The 16,201-nt window shown below is 40.2% G+C and overlaps 1 protein-coding gene across 2 annotated transcripts in view; it reads left to right on the forward strand.

Annotated features, from left to right (window-relative positions):
* PRR16 (proline rich 16) overlaps positions 1-16,201 on the forward strand; it is a 304,570-nt gene that overhangs the window by 130,773 nt on the left and 157,596 nt on the right. Inside the window, exon 1 of one of the 2 annotated variants that reach the window (XM_066603107.1) lies at positions 12,637-12,666. The exons of the other annotated variant lie outside the window; for it this stretch is intronic. The gene's annotated coding sequence lies outside the window, so the exon portion shown is untranslated. Of the gene's footprint in view, positions 1-12,636; positions 12,667-16,201 lie in introns of those variants that run through there. 2 annotated transcript variants of the gene reach the window in all.

Below are 16,201 nucleotides of genomic sequence, written 5' to 3' on the forward strand. Positions count from 1 at the left end.
TTTTTCAGTCTAGTGATGTCCTGGAGACCTAAACTCAAATTCTCACCAACATCATTGCTCCCACATATGCACACATTTGGCATTTAGTCCAGGTATTCATTCCAGGAATAATGTAGTTGTTGTTATACATTCTTTGTCAGAAAAAATCAAGAGTTGTCTTTTTGTTGCAAAACTTGTCATGCAGTTACATCTCAGGCAGATATGTAATTGATGAGAGCTGTGGCGTAATTAGATGAACGGTCTTATCACCTGATTTCCTACTCACAGAAGCTACTTGTGTGTAGTGGACTTTTTTCTCCACTTGTGTAGATATCGTTGACCACTAGACACCTCTACGATGCAAGTAAACAGATGTTGCAGAGTTAACAGACTTTGAGAGGGGGAGCATTATTGGAATGCTAGAAGCTGGGCACTCACATCGATGATTTGTCTAGCATAATAAGGAGGTAATGTAAATAAATGTACATATTCACATAACTGGATTGATTAGGGCCATTTTTGAAAATGCAGCATGATCTATTTTCCTTTTTTGGCGTCATATTACTATTCTTTCCGTTGGACTAATATTGATCAGCACTTGAACATTAGAAAAAAATATGTGGAGGCTAATACTGATGACATTCAGTTGTAATGTCATTTGGAACACATACGTAATACAGATCCATATTATGGACATGCTTCCATACGTTCATAGGAAACTGGCCTAAAGGCCCAGCGGACAAACACTAATCTTGTTTATTGATGCTTGTTGTCAGCACTTTATCTTTTAACCCCCTAATAATGCACCCTTTTTTAATGTTTGTTAATTCTTCCCCAATTTCAAAAATCATAAATCTTTTACTTTTCCATCAGTGTAGCTGTGTTACCATGCGGCGGTTGTTGGTCCTCCCGAGGCAGTGGTGTGCGGAGTCCCGCGGTCGGGGCGTGTTCCCCCGGTTTGTTGTCAAGCTGCCAGGGGCGTGGGTGCCCGGTCGGCATGGGCGGCATGGCGCTGGTAGCGCGCGGTGCCGTGCACGCACACCTGTGAGTGCAGCTACCGTGCATGAGCTCTCTTTTGTTGTGTTCTGTTGGGAGTTGGCTGTCTCCCTCTCTCCGACCCTGGGCGGAGGCTTTCGTTTAAAGGTCGGGCAGAGACTTGCAATCACTGCCAGTTAGTGGTTTTCCTCAGTGTGCTAGCTAGTCTGCCTCTGTTGGTCTCCTGTTTCTGTAATCTTGTCTGCCATACTTTGTTATTATCCGCCAGGTTTTTCCATCTGCCTCTGATCTGCTTAGTATTGTTCGTGATGGTCATTTACATCTGCCTTTTCTGTCGGTATTCTACCCTGTCTATCCAGGTACGCCAGCGTCCCTTTTTCGGTCCCTAGGGAGAGTATGGATCGCCACCCAGTGCCCGGAGTGGGGGCAAGTAGACAGGGACAGGGGTGGTGGGTAAGATCTAGGGCACCCGGGCTGGCGTATCAAGGGTAGTATACCGTAACAGGCTGTTTGAGGGTTTGTCTTTTATTTTTTGTGGTGTGATTCTTAATTCTCAATGGTACATGGTGTTATTTAATGTACCATGTAATGTACTGAAACTTTTACAAATTTCTAAGTGGAGTGAAATGAAAAACAAATTTAAATTCTGCCATCTTTTACATTTTTATGTTGTGCATTGTGCGGCAAAAATGACATGGTAAGTTTATTCTGTAGGTCAGAACAATTACAATGATAATAAAAAAACTATAAAAATGTATCATTTTTTTTTGTTGTGCTACATTTAAAAAATAAAATATATTTGGAAAATAATTAAATATTTTCTGCTACCATCTTCTGGCAGCCATAACTTTTTTATTTATCTAGTGACATAGTTTTGTAGGGGCTCGTTTTTTGCAGACATCCTGTAGTTTATATTGGTAGCATTTGGGAGTTCATATAAGCTTTTGATTGCTATTTTATTAAATCTTTTCTTGGAGACAGGGGAACCCCAAAAAACATAATTCTTGTGAGTTTTTTTTCTGAAGACGTTCACCATGCAGGATAAATAATGCTTTACTTTGCTAGGTAAGACTTTTATGGATGTGGTGATATGAAATATATTTTTGCTTTATTTTTCAGTTTTGATTTTTTAATTATAAATATGGGAATAGGTTTTTTTTTTAAACTTACCTTTTTTTTAAAATTATTAATAAACCTTTTTTTACTCTTTTTTTCCCCATAGGGGACTTGAGCTTGTGATTGTTTAATTACTCATTCAGTATAACATAATTATACAGTATTGCATTATACCCTGTTCTAACAGGCAGTCTATCAAGACATGCGATAGGTACGTCTTGATTGGCCTTTGGCTTCCATGGCAACCAAACTGCACCTTCTGATCGCAGGCAGAGGATGTTCAGGACCCCAAACACCGATCGGGACATTTAAGTACTATTATCAGACTTGACAGTAGCATTTAAAGGGTTAACAGCTAGGATCAGTGTGAACACTGATCATGGATGTTAGCTGTCAAAGACAGCTGGAATCCGCTGTGTATGAAGCGGAATCGGCTTGTGATCTCGCTCCATACAAGCTCCGTGCACTGAGGACATAACTGTAGACTCTGGAGCTTGAAGCGGTAATGTATAAGGACCCTTACTTTAAAGGGGTTCTGACACGAATAACGTTTTTATGTTTTAACATCCATTGTTCCCTGGTCTGCCCAATGGACACAGGGAACCCACAATTTATGGCTTGCTTTAGCTTAAAAACCCAATGTTTACCTTTGTTATCAGCATCTGCTGTTGTTGTTGTGCAGTTGGGGGTCATCTCCCAGCAGGCTTGCCCATAAATAGTCATGTGATGCTGGTGGGCGGAGCTAACAATGTGAAGCTGGGGACAGTTCTATTGCTCTTAGCAGACACAGTGTAACTGCAGGAATAGCAGTGCTGCCCCCCCCCCCCCGCGCATCTATCTCTAATCTCTCTCTCTCTCTCTCTCTCTATATATATATATATATATATATATATATATATTCTGTTATCTCTCTCTCTACCTCTCTATGTCTAATAATGCCTAATAATCACTTCTGTGGCCGTTCACCTGAGTATCTGTGAATACAACTGTACTTTAACCTTTTAAAATCCACAGCCCGTGGCCCTCTGCTTGGTTTAGATAACTGTAGAGAAAGATAGAGGTGGGAGGGGAGGATGGAAGAGCCAGGAGCAGGAACTGAGCTCCCGCCCCTCGCCACTATTTGCAATGGGAGAGGCGGGGCGGAGCTAAGCTTGGGATTTAGCTCCGCCCCCGTCCCACCCCTCCCATTGTAAATAATAGGCAAGGGGTGGAGAGGGGGCGGGAGCTCAGTTCCTGCTTCTGGCTCTTCCATCCTCCTCCCCCTGCAGACGAGGGCACCGTATATCGGCTCGGCATGAAAACCCAGCCGATATACGGTCATCTGAATAAGCCCTTGAGACCATCAGCATTGTGCAGCTGCCTCTGAGTCTAAATCAGCCCCATGATCTGTATATAAGCAGCTGCAGACTGACGGCAGTGCCTCTCCTCAGCGGATTCCTGCTGAGCTGTTGGGATTCCCCTGACGTCAGTCAGGACGGGCCGCCCTCCCCTCCAGCATTGCACGCAGGCGCAGAGGAAAGGAGCCCTCTGACGTCAGTCAGGACGGGCTGCCCCCCCCCCCTTTACGGGATCGTGCACATGCGCAGAAGAAAGAAGCCCTTGACACTGAGCCAGGACAGACGGGCCGCCCACAGCAAGCACTGCTTGTGACGTGGGGCCCATCCGCTGACCTAGGAAGTGGCTCATGGACGGAGCAGAGTCGGAAGTGGTCATTTTGACCGCTCCAGCTCTACTTTAAGAAGCTACAAAAAAAGATAAAAGATGGAGAGGACATCACTGATGATCGGCCCTGCCAGGCAAGGTGAGTAATTAGTTTTTCTTCTTCATGTCAGAACCCCTTTAAACAATCAAACCATCAGTATGGAAAATATTTAAGCATTTTTAAATGTACATCGAAATACCTTTTATACATTTTTTATGATACGTCTCCTGTAAAACAAATCTTTTTCTCTCACGTAGAAACCTTAAAATTATCTGGACTTCCAAGAACATTAACACCTATTATACAATAGTCTGAAGATCAAGATTTAGTGATAAATATTTGCAGAATTTTGAATTCTTTTCTTGTCAGATCCCAATATGACTGCAATTGGGCGATGAAGACATTTTTAGTCCTTGCATGGCACACGCTATTACTGTGTTATGTATTAACGACATGAAAAGAAGGAAGGTTTTGTTATCATATGTATAAAAACACATAGTTGATCATTTGGCACCGTCAGCACCAAAAAAACTGTCAAAGTAATTTTAAATGGACCCAACAATAAAATATTACAAGGACAATTATCATGTGAACTTTCCAAAAGTCTGTCTTAGCTCAATTTTTGGTTCCACAGTTGGTTTTTATGAGCTAAGAGTCCTTTAGCCATCTGTTCAACCACTTCCACCTTCAGGATACAAGATATTCAGGTGATTATATCTTTAGTTTTTTTTTAATATACCATGTTAATGGACACGGTACTTTATCTGATGATTTTAAATCTGCACTTTATCTGATGATTTTATTAAAAGAAGTCTCATGGAAAGCAGCGGAATATTACCAGTCAGGTGATATAAGAGCACTTACACTAAAACGAAAAATTACAGCATAATTTACTGACAATCAGAGACTAAAGTGGAGCTTTTTTCTTAAAGAAAGCTGAATAGATTCCACAGCAACAAATATGACAGATTTTCACTTAATGATGATGGTGCTAAGTAGATTTTGGCAATGGTTGCTATGATGCCTCCTTGGGGTTCCTATTCTTGCCTTGTGCTGGTTGCTGTTGTTTCTTATTTTCATGTTTGTAGCTATGCTTGACTTCTTTCATACATGTCATGAGATTATATACCAATTTTGTTCATCATTGTTCTTCAATACAATAACCAGACTTGCTTTTTCGACATAAATACCTTCTTGCAAAGATCTTGCATTTATTGTAAAATAAAGGTCTGGTCATATTCTAGTCAAAACAATAGTCAGGTGATTGAAAACCATGATGAAGTCAATTCACAAAGCAGCATTTCTTGCAGATAATATTACGCTGTCTGATTTATCAGAATTACCTGTCTGCCTGCCAAGAAAACTAAAAACAACACCAAAAGCGTTTTCACTCTGTATGAACTTAATCTCTTTGGAATATAATGCTTGTGCTGTCATATCCTATAAATCCAAATGAAATATAAAAACAGCTATTTTATAATTTGATTTTTTTAGCACAGTAACTGTCATGTGTATAGTAGTGTAAGTAAGAATTTACGTGAAGAACAACTCCAACCAAAACGTTAAACAGAAATAGAAAAGATACTTCCTAAAAATAATAGTAATAATAATAATTCCATATGGTCAGCCATTTTGGGAAAGTGACAACGTAGTCCCCCACGGTACAAATAGTAACAAGAATAAACACAAAGAGAACATGAAAAACTCCTCCAGATGTTGCCCTTGGTACAAGTTAAAGCTACAAGTCTAGCACTGCAAAGCAGCAATGCTAACAAGTGAGTCACCACACCTTTACTATTTACTCCAGAGGAGAAGGAGAACAGGGAAAATGAACACAAAGAGAACATAACCCCTTCCACCGTCATATGTTGCCATTGGACAGATTTGAACTTAGAACTCCCCCAAGGCAACAGTTCAAATGTCTGAGCTACCATGCTTGTTTTTTCTTCTCCGTCCTTTTACATCTTCCTACTCGTTTGATAGAGTAGGAGAAAAAGAAGAGGAGAAGGAATAGTAGGAGAAGAAGAAGTATAAGAAGGATGAGAAATAGGAGAAGGAGAAAACGAAGAAGGAGATAAAAGAGACAGACTTTTATTACTTTTCTTTCTTCTGTTTCTCCTTCTCCTCCTCTGGAGAAAAAAAATGAGATGGAGGAAGAAGGGAGAAGTGTGGCTCAGTGGCTTTCTCTATTGCCTTGTAGCATTGGGGTTCTAGGTTCACTGCTGATTATGAACAACATCTGCATGGAATTTGTTTGTTCTCTTTATGTTTATTGTTCTTATTCTTCCCCATCTTCTGTGTCTCTAGAGAAGAATAAATAAATGTGGTTGTTAGCACTGCTGGTTTGTAATGCTGGAGTAGTAGGTTCAAATCTGAACAAGAGCAACATCTGGATGACTTTTTTATGTTCTCCTTGTGCTTATTCTTGCTGTTGTTATTCCTGTTTGGAGCAGAATAGCTAAGTGTTGTTAGCACTGCTGGAGTTGTGGGCTGAAATCCAACCAAGGGCAACATCTCAATAAGTTTTTTTTGTTTTCTTTGTGTTTATTCTTGTTGTTGCTTTTCTCACAAGTGTGGTGGGTCAGTTATTAGCATAGCTGCTTCACAGTACTGAAGTTGTAGGTTCAAATCTGACTAAGGGCAATATCTGCATGGAGTTTTTCACATTCCATGCGGATGTTATCCTTGATGGAATTTGAATCTAGGACCCCAGCAGTGAGATGTAAGAGTGCTAGCAACTGACCCACATTCATAGAAAAAACACACACACTCTTTTTCTCCTTCTTTTTTTGTTGAAAATTGGGTTTGGATGACCCGATCCAATTTCGGAAAAATCATCTAAATTTTTTAAGTGCCCACCCAATCACAATGAGCAACACTACAAACAACTATGAATGCCAACAGAACAGGAGATGTACATGATAGTCTATGATTTCATAGGGCACACACTTGTAATATGGGAGAGGAGGTGACAAAGTTAAAAGACAAACTTTAAAGACAAACCCTGCAACTTTCTTGACAAGACTGTAACTGATTCTGAGGGAGGGGTAGACATGTCTGAGACAGACCTAGGTAATACCACTCAGTACTACTAGTACTTCAGTGGTCCCTGCAGGAACAGAATCTCCATATGCATTCTGCAGTGCTATTACTCAAGTTTAGCTCAAGCTACTGCAGTAGAAGTGGCTATAAAATAATGCAATTGATGCATCATGATCAGAATATTACCATGCTGCTTTCGAAAATTGATATTTTAGAAAACTCAGGCATAAAAAAACATTAGAATCATTAGCAAGTTAGAAAATGTAAAACGCCTATGCCTCACAATGTACTTTGGGTAATGACTTTCTAAGGACATCTTCGGCTGATTAATGACAAATTAATATCGGCATTGGCTCCGTAACAAGCTGATGTCAACAGCAAACTTTCCCAGAACTCCTCAAAGTGTTATATTATAACTTGTCAGAACAATTTCACACTAAAACTCAAATCATTGGTCACTTTTCTAAATTAGTCAGTGTAGGTTTTTCCTGCTTTTCTGGAAATATTCTGTTTTCATTCAATTCATGAATGAACAACTTTAATAAAAGGAAGACACATACTAATTAAGGTATTGATTACAATTTCCCTCTGGCCTCTGCTGTCCCCATTTCTAAATAACCCTGCAGTTGTTTCTGATGTTTTGCCAAATGTTCCATTATGTCTGATAGTCATGTGAACTAGTTGTGGGATGGCAGTTTTCAGTGGCTCTAAAGCTACTGGGTGAAGTATTTGTGAACCTAGTTGTCTAGTCTGAACTCCTTTAAATAGCTTTCTGTGTATCAGTATAGGGTCTTAAACAGGTGAATGTCTTTACAAAGGTTTTTGCAAGCGTGAAAATCATGCCCACAAAACACAACAAAGTGAAGCCATTGATTTCAATGGGTTCATTCTCACGAGTGTGTTTATCCCACACAACTCCTACGTACGAGAAAAGATAGGCCTTGTCCTATCTTTTTCAAACAAATTTTATTATATGTGCAAGAAAAGATAGGTCCTGCTATCTTTCTGCAATTTTTTTTGCACTCACAATAACAGTGGGTTTGAACAGTTAAAAATACAAAGCTTTATAACTTGTTCATGCACATATATGCTCTGTTGTGGTGAGTGTATTTATGCACACTTTCATTCAGAGGCATATCCAACGGTTCAGGGGCCTGGGTGCAAAAGTTCAGCTTGGGCCCACCCTCCCCCATACCCATAGCCATATCTAAATCATGCTGCATACAGCTGCAAAACAAATTACCATACAGGATCTAGTTCCTTGGTGTAATCTTTCCAAACATGACTCATTTCCAGCACTACATAAAAATTTGTTTGTAGCCCCTTAGGCCACTCTCACACACACCGCTTTTTACCGCAGCGTCCCGAGTGCTGTGCTACACTACCATTGATTTTAATGGGGTTACTCAGACCTGAGCTTGAATGCGATGTTTCTAACACCGTGATTTTCAAGAGCTGTTTGTTCTATTTTTGCAAATCGATGGTTTTTTTTCTTAACGCATCTCCTCACTCATCACAGTAATGGGGTGTACCATGCATTCAAAACCGACCCTCGAAATTGCGGTGAAAATGCCATGATTTTAAGCTGCATTTTCTGAATGCAAGTGTGAGAGTGGCCTTAGGGTGTGTTTATGTTTTTTGTTGTACTTCTGAACTACAATAAAGAAAAACACATACAAAAATGCATGTGGTATTCAAAGACCACACACAATTTTAGGAAACTGCATACACTATTAAAATCCACATGTGTATTTGATGCATTTTTTAATTGTGTTGTTTAAGTGTGCAATTTTATACAGCATATACAGGGAGATGTATAACTTATACCATCCGTAGCTAGATATGAAAAAAAGAGAGATGAGAGATTTGAGAGAGAGATAGATAGATAGATAGATATAAGAGAGAGAAATAGATAGATAAATAGATATCAGCTATAGATAGATAGATATGAGATGGATAGACATGAGATATATAGATAGATAAATAGATAGATGTGAGATTGATAGACATGAGATAGATAGATATGAGATAGATAGATAGATAGATAGATAGATAGATAGATAGATAGATAGATAGATAGATAGATAGATAGATATGAGAGATAAATAGACACGAGATTGAAAAATAGATAACAAGATATTAGATAGATAGATCTGAAAGAGAGATAACTAGTTATTTAGATATGAGAGAGACAGAGATAGATAGATAGATAGATAGATAGATAGATAGACATGAGATAGATAGATATGAGAGAGAGCTAGATAGACATGAGATAGATATAAGATAGATAGATATGAGATAGATAGACAGATGGATATGAGGGATAACTAGATTAGAAAGAGCGAGAGATGGATAGATAGATATGAGAGAGATAGTTAGATAGATATGAGAGAGAGATAAATAGATATGAGAGAGATAGATGTGAGACATAGATAGAACGAAGACAGATGGATAGATATGGAAATGAGATAGATAGACAGACATGAGATAAATAGATAAAGCGCTGTGGAATAAGTTGGCGCTATACAAATAAAGATTATTATTATTATTATTATAGATAGACAGACATAAGATAGATAGATAAATAGATAGAAGAGAGATAGTTAAATAGATATTATAGACAGAGAAAGAGAGAGATAGATATGAGAGAGATATGAGGGAGAGAGAGATGAATAGATATGAGAGAGAGAGATATGTGACATAGATAGATAGAAGACAGATAGGTAGAATGATATGAGAGAAGTAGATAGTGTTTAGCAGTTTGACTGTCGTCATGTCCCCAAAATGCGAGGACCAAGCCGTGTGTGGTGAACAGTTCAAGCCGAATCCTCGGCTCCACAGTTCTTAAAACATTTACAACGATTTTACTAAATGGTACGCAAATCAATCTAGTAAAGGTGAACTTTGTGTAAAAGATTAGAGAAAAGTTGTAGAAGTTGCAGAAGTCTTTCTTCATCACATGAGTGATGAACAGTGCAAGACATGGGAGAGGTGAGTGACAACATAATCTTTAATTTTGGCATGGTTACTATGCAGAAATAAGCTTCAACACAAAATACAGCTGGGTGAATAGTTATTTTGGGATAAATTGAGCAAATAATCAGAGAGGAAGAATATGGGGATGGACAGATGTTACATATTTGTCAAATAGGAATTGTGCAGATGTAAATGCACACAAGGGATCTTTTCTAATGCCATGAAAGAAAAAAGACATATGTTTATATATGGCTGGAATCATATCATATGTTTTAGTACACAGATGAGCTCAGAAGAGGTGAAGAAAGACAGAAAACTATAATACAGTGCTTCAGTGGCTTTAACTACATAACCATGGAATAATAATCTACAGTACATGATTCTCCTTTTTCCTTGTGAAGTCTGAAATTTCACAGTGTATCACACGTAAACTTGCAATGTTGATTTCAATAAAACTAATTGTGGCTGAAACAATTTATAGTATTGATGTACGAGGCGACATCCGATGTTATACCCAGGACATAGGAAGCGAACAAAGATTTATTTGTGTCGACACAATTCAACTGAGGGAGGCCTCCTGCACACGGGTGGAAATTCTGCGGTGGGATTAGATAATGCAATCCCATGCAGACAGACACAATTAGAGCGCGTGAAAACACGCACGGTAAACAAATTGCTGCATGTCCTATTTCTGTGTGAGCCTCGCAGAGGCTCGCACAGAAATGTCACTAGTGAGCACCGGCTCCGCTCCGCGCATGTGCCGGCTGGGCAGCAGCCGGGACATAGCAGAGCGGGGAGATGCCAGGAGCAGGTGAGCCGCAGTGGTCACTGCAGGGGCATGGGTCGGATCTGACCCGGCTGTCTGCAGGAGTCCAGAACTGTATGTTCATAAATCTCAGGGTGGCTTATTACATCACGGACATAGCTTTTTATATTGAGCTTATTAAAAGCTAACACTTATTGGTTCATCATATCTTTTAACTTGAGACAAAGTAAGATGGAAGTATAGTTTACTTTCACTTACAAGTTTAGAGATGGGAGCGTGAGTGAAGGAAGGGGGGGTGTTAGTGGGTGAATTCCAACTGCTGCTGGTATCTGCTTATACAGTGTATCTTAGCTACAACTAGTATTACACAGGAAAAGATTAGATACGCAGCAAAGCAGACTGCATGTACAGACTGCATGGAAGGTAATAAGGCTCAAATTAGTATACAGTAGAATAAACAAGACATTATATAATATGCTTCAGTCTTCAGGCTGATAACACAGAAACAATAGCTTGTCCTCGTACCACAGTATCATTTTAAAGTCACAGCAGTCAGTTCATTAGAAAAGTAGGTTGTTTGCTATTTTACAGCTCTTTAGATCACAGGCTTGTAGAGGCAGAACTTTATCTCACTGTATCATGCAACTGATACGTTGCATCCTGTTTTTACATTGTGCTTGCAGTTGTATTGTGCTTCGAACATCATTGCACCGCACCATGGAATATTGCAAAATAAATAAGGATGCTATTATATAAATAATGAGAATAACATCAACCCATTTCATGGTTTCATATTTCTGAATACTGCTGACTAGAGATGAGCGAGCGTACTCGGAAAAGCACTACTCGCTCGAGTAATTTGCTTTATCCGAGTATCGCTGTGCTCGTCCCTGAAGATTCGGGTGCCGCTGCGGCTGACAGGTGAGTCGCAGCGGGGAGCAGGGGAGAGCGGGCGGGAGAGAGGGAGAGAAAGATCTCCCCTCCGTTCCTCCCCGCTCTCCCCTGCAGCTCCCCGCTCCGTGCAAGCATTCGAATCTTCAGGGACGAGCACAGCGATACTCGGATAAAGCAAATTACTCGAGCGAGTAGGGCTTTTCCGAGTACGCTCGCTCATCTCTACTGCTGACATAACAGCCAACATCAAAAACTAACTGACATAGCTCTAAAAATTAAGCAAACGAAAAGAAGATATACTGTATTATAATATACTATAAGTTTACCTTTAAGACATTAAAACGGTTTTCTGAGATTAAAAATAAAAATGACAGAAAAAAATGCAGAAATCAGCCATACTCACCTTTCCAATGGCTTCCTCTGCTTAGCACGGCTGCTCCAATCCTCACCTGCAGTGGTCATGTGACATTTATTTCTTACGTGACTACTCCATCAACCACTGGCCTCAGCAGGTATCTGTGCATGAATGGCACATGACTGCCAAGGCCAGTGATTGGCTGAGCGTTCACATGAGTAATGAACAACACGTGACTGCTGCGGTCTCTTTCAGGGTGACGGGGTGGTGACTGAAGCTCCAACCCTGGTCAGAGGAGATCAGCAGAAGAGTGAATATGGCTTTTTACCTCTATTTTTACTTTTTCACCTTTCTCTGCCCCTTGTAATTTTAAAAAAATCTCAGAAAACCCCTTTAAGAGATTTAGCGCTAAATTTGTTATATATTATGGTAATAACTCTTAAGTTATTTAGGCATTAAACAGTTTACATACTGTCATGATAATTCATATATGTTATTAAAAGATTAGATAAATTGTATTTGGAAGAATGCAGGTGTTTTTTTCGAATTCAGTTGTTCCATAGATTTGGACACATTTAGTGGGTGTGATGAGCTAGAAATAAAGCTCAATATCAGATACAATTCTGGTAGTTGGCCTGAAAATTAGTAGCTTTAAGATAATTAATACTTACTGTGACTCTGTGAGCATGCATTTAAAACGCAGACAAAAAAAAGATTCAACTGGATTATAATTTGTGTTCTATTTTTCAGATGAAGAATTGTAACCAATGCAAATGTTTACACTAATCCCCAGGGACTAATTTATTTAAGCACTGGGGGAAATCGAAGTTCACATCAAAAGTAATTATTATGAAATATGTATATTTATGCTTTATTAATTTCTAAATTTGATCGTCTTCAATTTAAGTTCAGTGGCTTATACATATATTATAGTTTGTTTTTTGTTTTGTTTGTGTTTTTCTTGGATTTTTTTAGTGTGATCAACAATGTTGGATAGACAGAGCTTAGATCGAAATAAAAAAGCAAAAGCATAAAGACAACAGCAGATTTATGTAACTTTATATTCTGCCAAGCTGTATGCGGTACTGTTGTATTTTGAAGTCACCGGAAGCTAGGGGGTTTGACAGGCCTTAGATAGAGAAACGCCCCTGTCACGCCCCTAGCTCCGGATTGGCTGCATTGTTGTCTGGGCAGCACAGCTCTGAGGGAGTTTGTGCTGGGATGGAGGGTTAGGGTTAGTTTCAGTGTTAGGCTTACATTATTAGCTGTAAATGCTTCCATGTGAGAGCCGGCTGGCATTAATATGGAAGCATTTACATCTAATAATGTAAGCCTAACAGCTAAACTAACCCTAACACTCGTCCCAGCACAAACTTATCAGAAACCCCCACAACCCCACCACCACCAAGACCTTGCCGCCCGTGTAATGGAATGTCCCCTGCAATGTGAACCCCCCACCCCTGCGTCACCAGCGCGGCCGCGCCAAAGGAACAAAAGGGAGGGGGTGAGTGGCCCTGCACACAGGAGGGGAGAGAGTAGCAGGCGAGGAGAAGAAACAGCGCCGGGGTGCGGTGAGTGACAGCCATGCACCAGACAGTGGTAGCGCTGCAGCGCCTACCAGAGCTGGCATAGGGTCAAGAGTGAGTGATGGTTAGGAGCGGAGATGGGACAGGCCGGGGGTCACTGATGATAGGAGCGCCGACGGCACTGGCTGGGGGTGAGTGGTGGCAGAAGCACCGACGGGACCAGCAAGAGGGCCGGGGGTGAGTGATGGCACAGGGCATTCAGGAGTGGCAACTGCACATTTCCCACTCGGCCAACGCAAAGCAGCGGGAGAAGGGAAGCAGGGGGCCAGAACAGAGTTGCCGGAGAGCACCCACAGCCAATCAGAAGCTGGGGGTGTCACCAAATGTTAACACTGCTGTATTATGTCCCCACGCCTAACTTCTGGTGGTGACATAATACAACAGTACCTCTGTATGCATCTAAAAATTTCATGTTATAAAATTACTAGCCAATTATACATCAAGAATGACCTGAAAAACGGACTCTTGACTGTCAAATGGTAAAAATTGTTGCCTTTGTCACATTTTATGTCCTTTTTCACAGAACATAGCAGGGAAGTTACCTGCAACTTGTGGTAATGCTGTGATTTTAGTGCGGTGTCAGATTACTCCATGTTGCTATGGACTCCTAGTTTAAGGCCGCCTAATACATCTATTGTTAATTAGTTTTTTTCACGGCTTACACATGGATAAAAGAAGCACTAGTGTGTCAGAGGCCATAGGCCTACTTTTGTCCCGATGTCAATTTTTACTGTGCTGCCTTGACTATCTTGATTTAATGTAAATTTTTTAAGTATTTTTTTTTTTAAGTAGACTTAATAGTCTTTTTTTTGATGAATTAACCATTGTACACTATGTACACAACACAAGAAACTCAATAGCTCTGCCTTTAGAGAACCACAGATTGTGATATTAACATTGTCATATTGTAACCACCTATGCCTAATGATGAACTCATTGCTTCTTCAGACGTAGCAACATTTAACTTGACTATGATAACTTTCTGACTCAATTAATCTTAGGCCCAATGCCCATGACCGTATTTGCACTGTGGAATCCAGAGCGAGCGTTCGCCTCCGGATCCTGCAGCAAATACTCCCCATAGGACATGCAAGGAAAATGCTTTTCCCTGCCCATAAGCAGTAAAAAATCGCAGCATGGCCTATTCTAGTGCGGGCCTCGCGTAGGCAGCTTCCATTGCAGTCAATGGAAGCCGTCCGTGCAGACACGGCACAAAAATAGAGCATGCTGCCATTTTTCCTCCTCTCGCAATTAGAAATCGCAATTCGTTTCCATGAGTGTGCAGGAAGAGGTGATTTTCCATAGCATGCTATGAATGATATTTGCTGCGGAACTGCCGTGCGGATGCCGACCGCAGATTCCGTAGTACAAATCTGTTCATGTGCAGACCGCCTAAATCCCTCAACATTTATTTCCATCCCTTGTGTCTTTTCACTTATCTCTTTCTGAAAAATACACCATGAAGAATAACTTCTTCCATTCAGACTACTTCTGACTGTCAGGATTTCTCTTGTGCTGCATTCTTTATCTGGAACTAACTTCTACAAAGTTTTCAGCACTATAAACTTTCTCTATTCGCACATTTATCCCCAAAGATAATTAGGTAACTTACAAACCATATTTAGAGATGGATAACTCCACCCAATGCTGAGTTTTGAATACCCCTTAGAGATAAGTAAAACTAAAAACTTAACACCACAACTGTATGGGAGAAATCGACTGCACAGTTTGATTCAAGCCACAAAAGACCAATGTGTTGGCTTGCCTTAGGCTATAAGAGCTCACTCACACGACCATATGTGGTCTGTGTATTACAAACATATTTTTCATGTGTGCAATACGCATTATACAGCAAATATACATGTAACGTGTATTTGCTGTGTATGTTAATATGCACCAAAATAGGGTATGCTGCGTATGACGTGCATGAGAAAAAACTGCTGTAAGTGGCCCAATAGAAACCCATGGACTTTTAGCACCTCAGATTGCGCATGTGAAAAATATGCACCTAATATGTGAGCCACATATGTCCATGTGAGTTAGCCTTTAAAGTCACAACTACTTTTTGCCAAAGTTTCAAATTCCTTAAAATGATATATATCCATGTATATGTAGATAAGGAAAAAGAATGAAGTAAAATATATTATCTTCTAAGTTTAGGCAGCTATGTTCTGCTCCTGCATAATTCACTATTTTGTGAATCAATGGAGGACAGAATTTGTATAGATTCACATTTTCTAAAGGATAATAGAATCTATTATATTTGGTAGTACTTGTAATAATAATGAACCTTCGGTGGACATATCGTTTGCTACAGGTACCACTCTGCTAGCACTCTGAGAAAAGAATGCCCATTGCACTGCTATATGTAGACTATTTATAATAAACTGAGTTTTAGCATTTGCAGTGATGGAAATGTACCATATATACTCAAATATAAGCCGAGTTTTTCAGCACAAAAAAAATGTGCTGAAAAAGCCCCCCTCGGCTTATACTCCAGTGAAGTAAAAAAAAAAAAAACCCTCAATACTCACCTATCAGCCGGCGTCTGTGTTCCCAGGACGATGCTCTCCTCGGCGGTGTGGCCAGCTGCTGCAGTCTTCTCCATGGCTTGCTTTTGAAATTCCCACTTTCAGCGCTGTGATTGGATCAAGCGCCGGCCAATCAAAGCCGGCACTCAATAAACCAATCACAGCCATTTAGAATGACATCACTGAATGGCTGTGATTGGTTTATTGAGCGCCAGCTGTGATTGGCAGGAGCTTGATCCAATCACAGTGCTGACGGGA

The sequence above is a fragment of the Eleutherodactylus coqui genome, chromosome 5 (assembly GCF_035609145.1).
Source record: "Eleutherodactylus coqui strain aEleCoq1 chromosome 5, aEleCoq1.hap1, whole genome shotgun sequence".
In the NCBI taxonomy this organism is placed as follows: domain Eukaryota; kingdom Metazoa; phylum Chordata; class Amphibia; order Anura; family Eleutherodactylidae; genus Eleutherodactylus; species Eleutherodactylus coqui.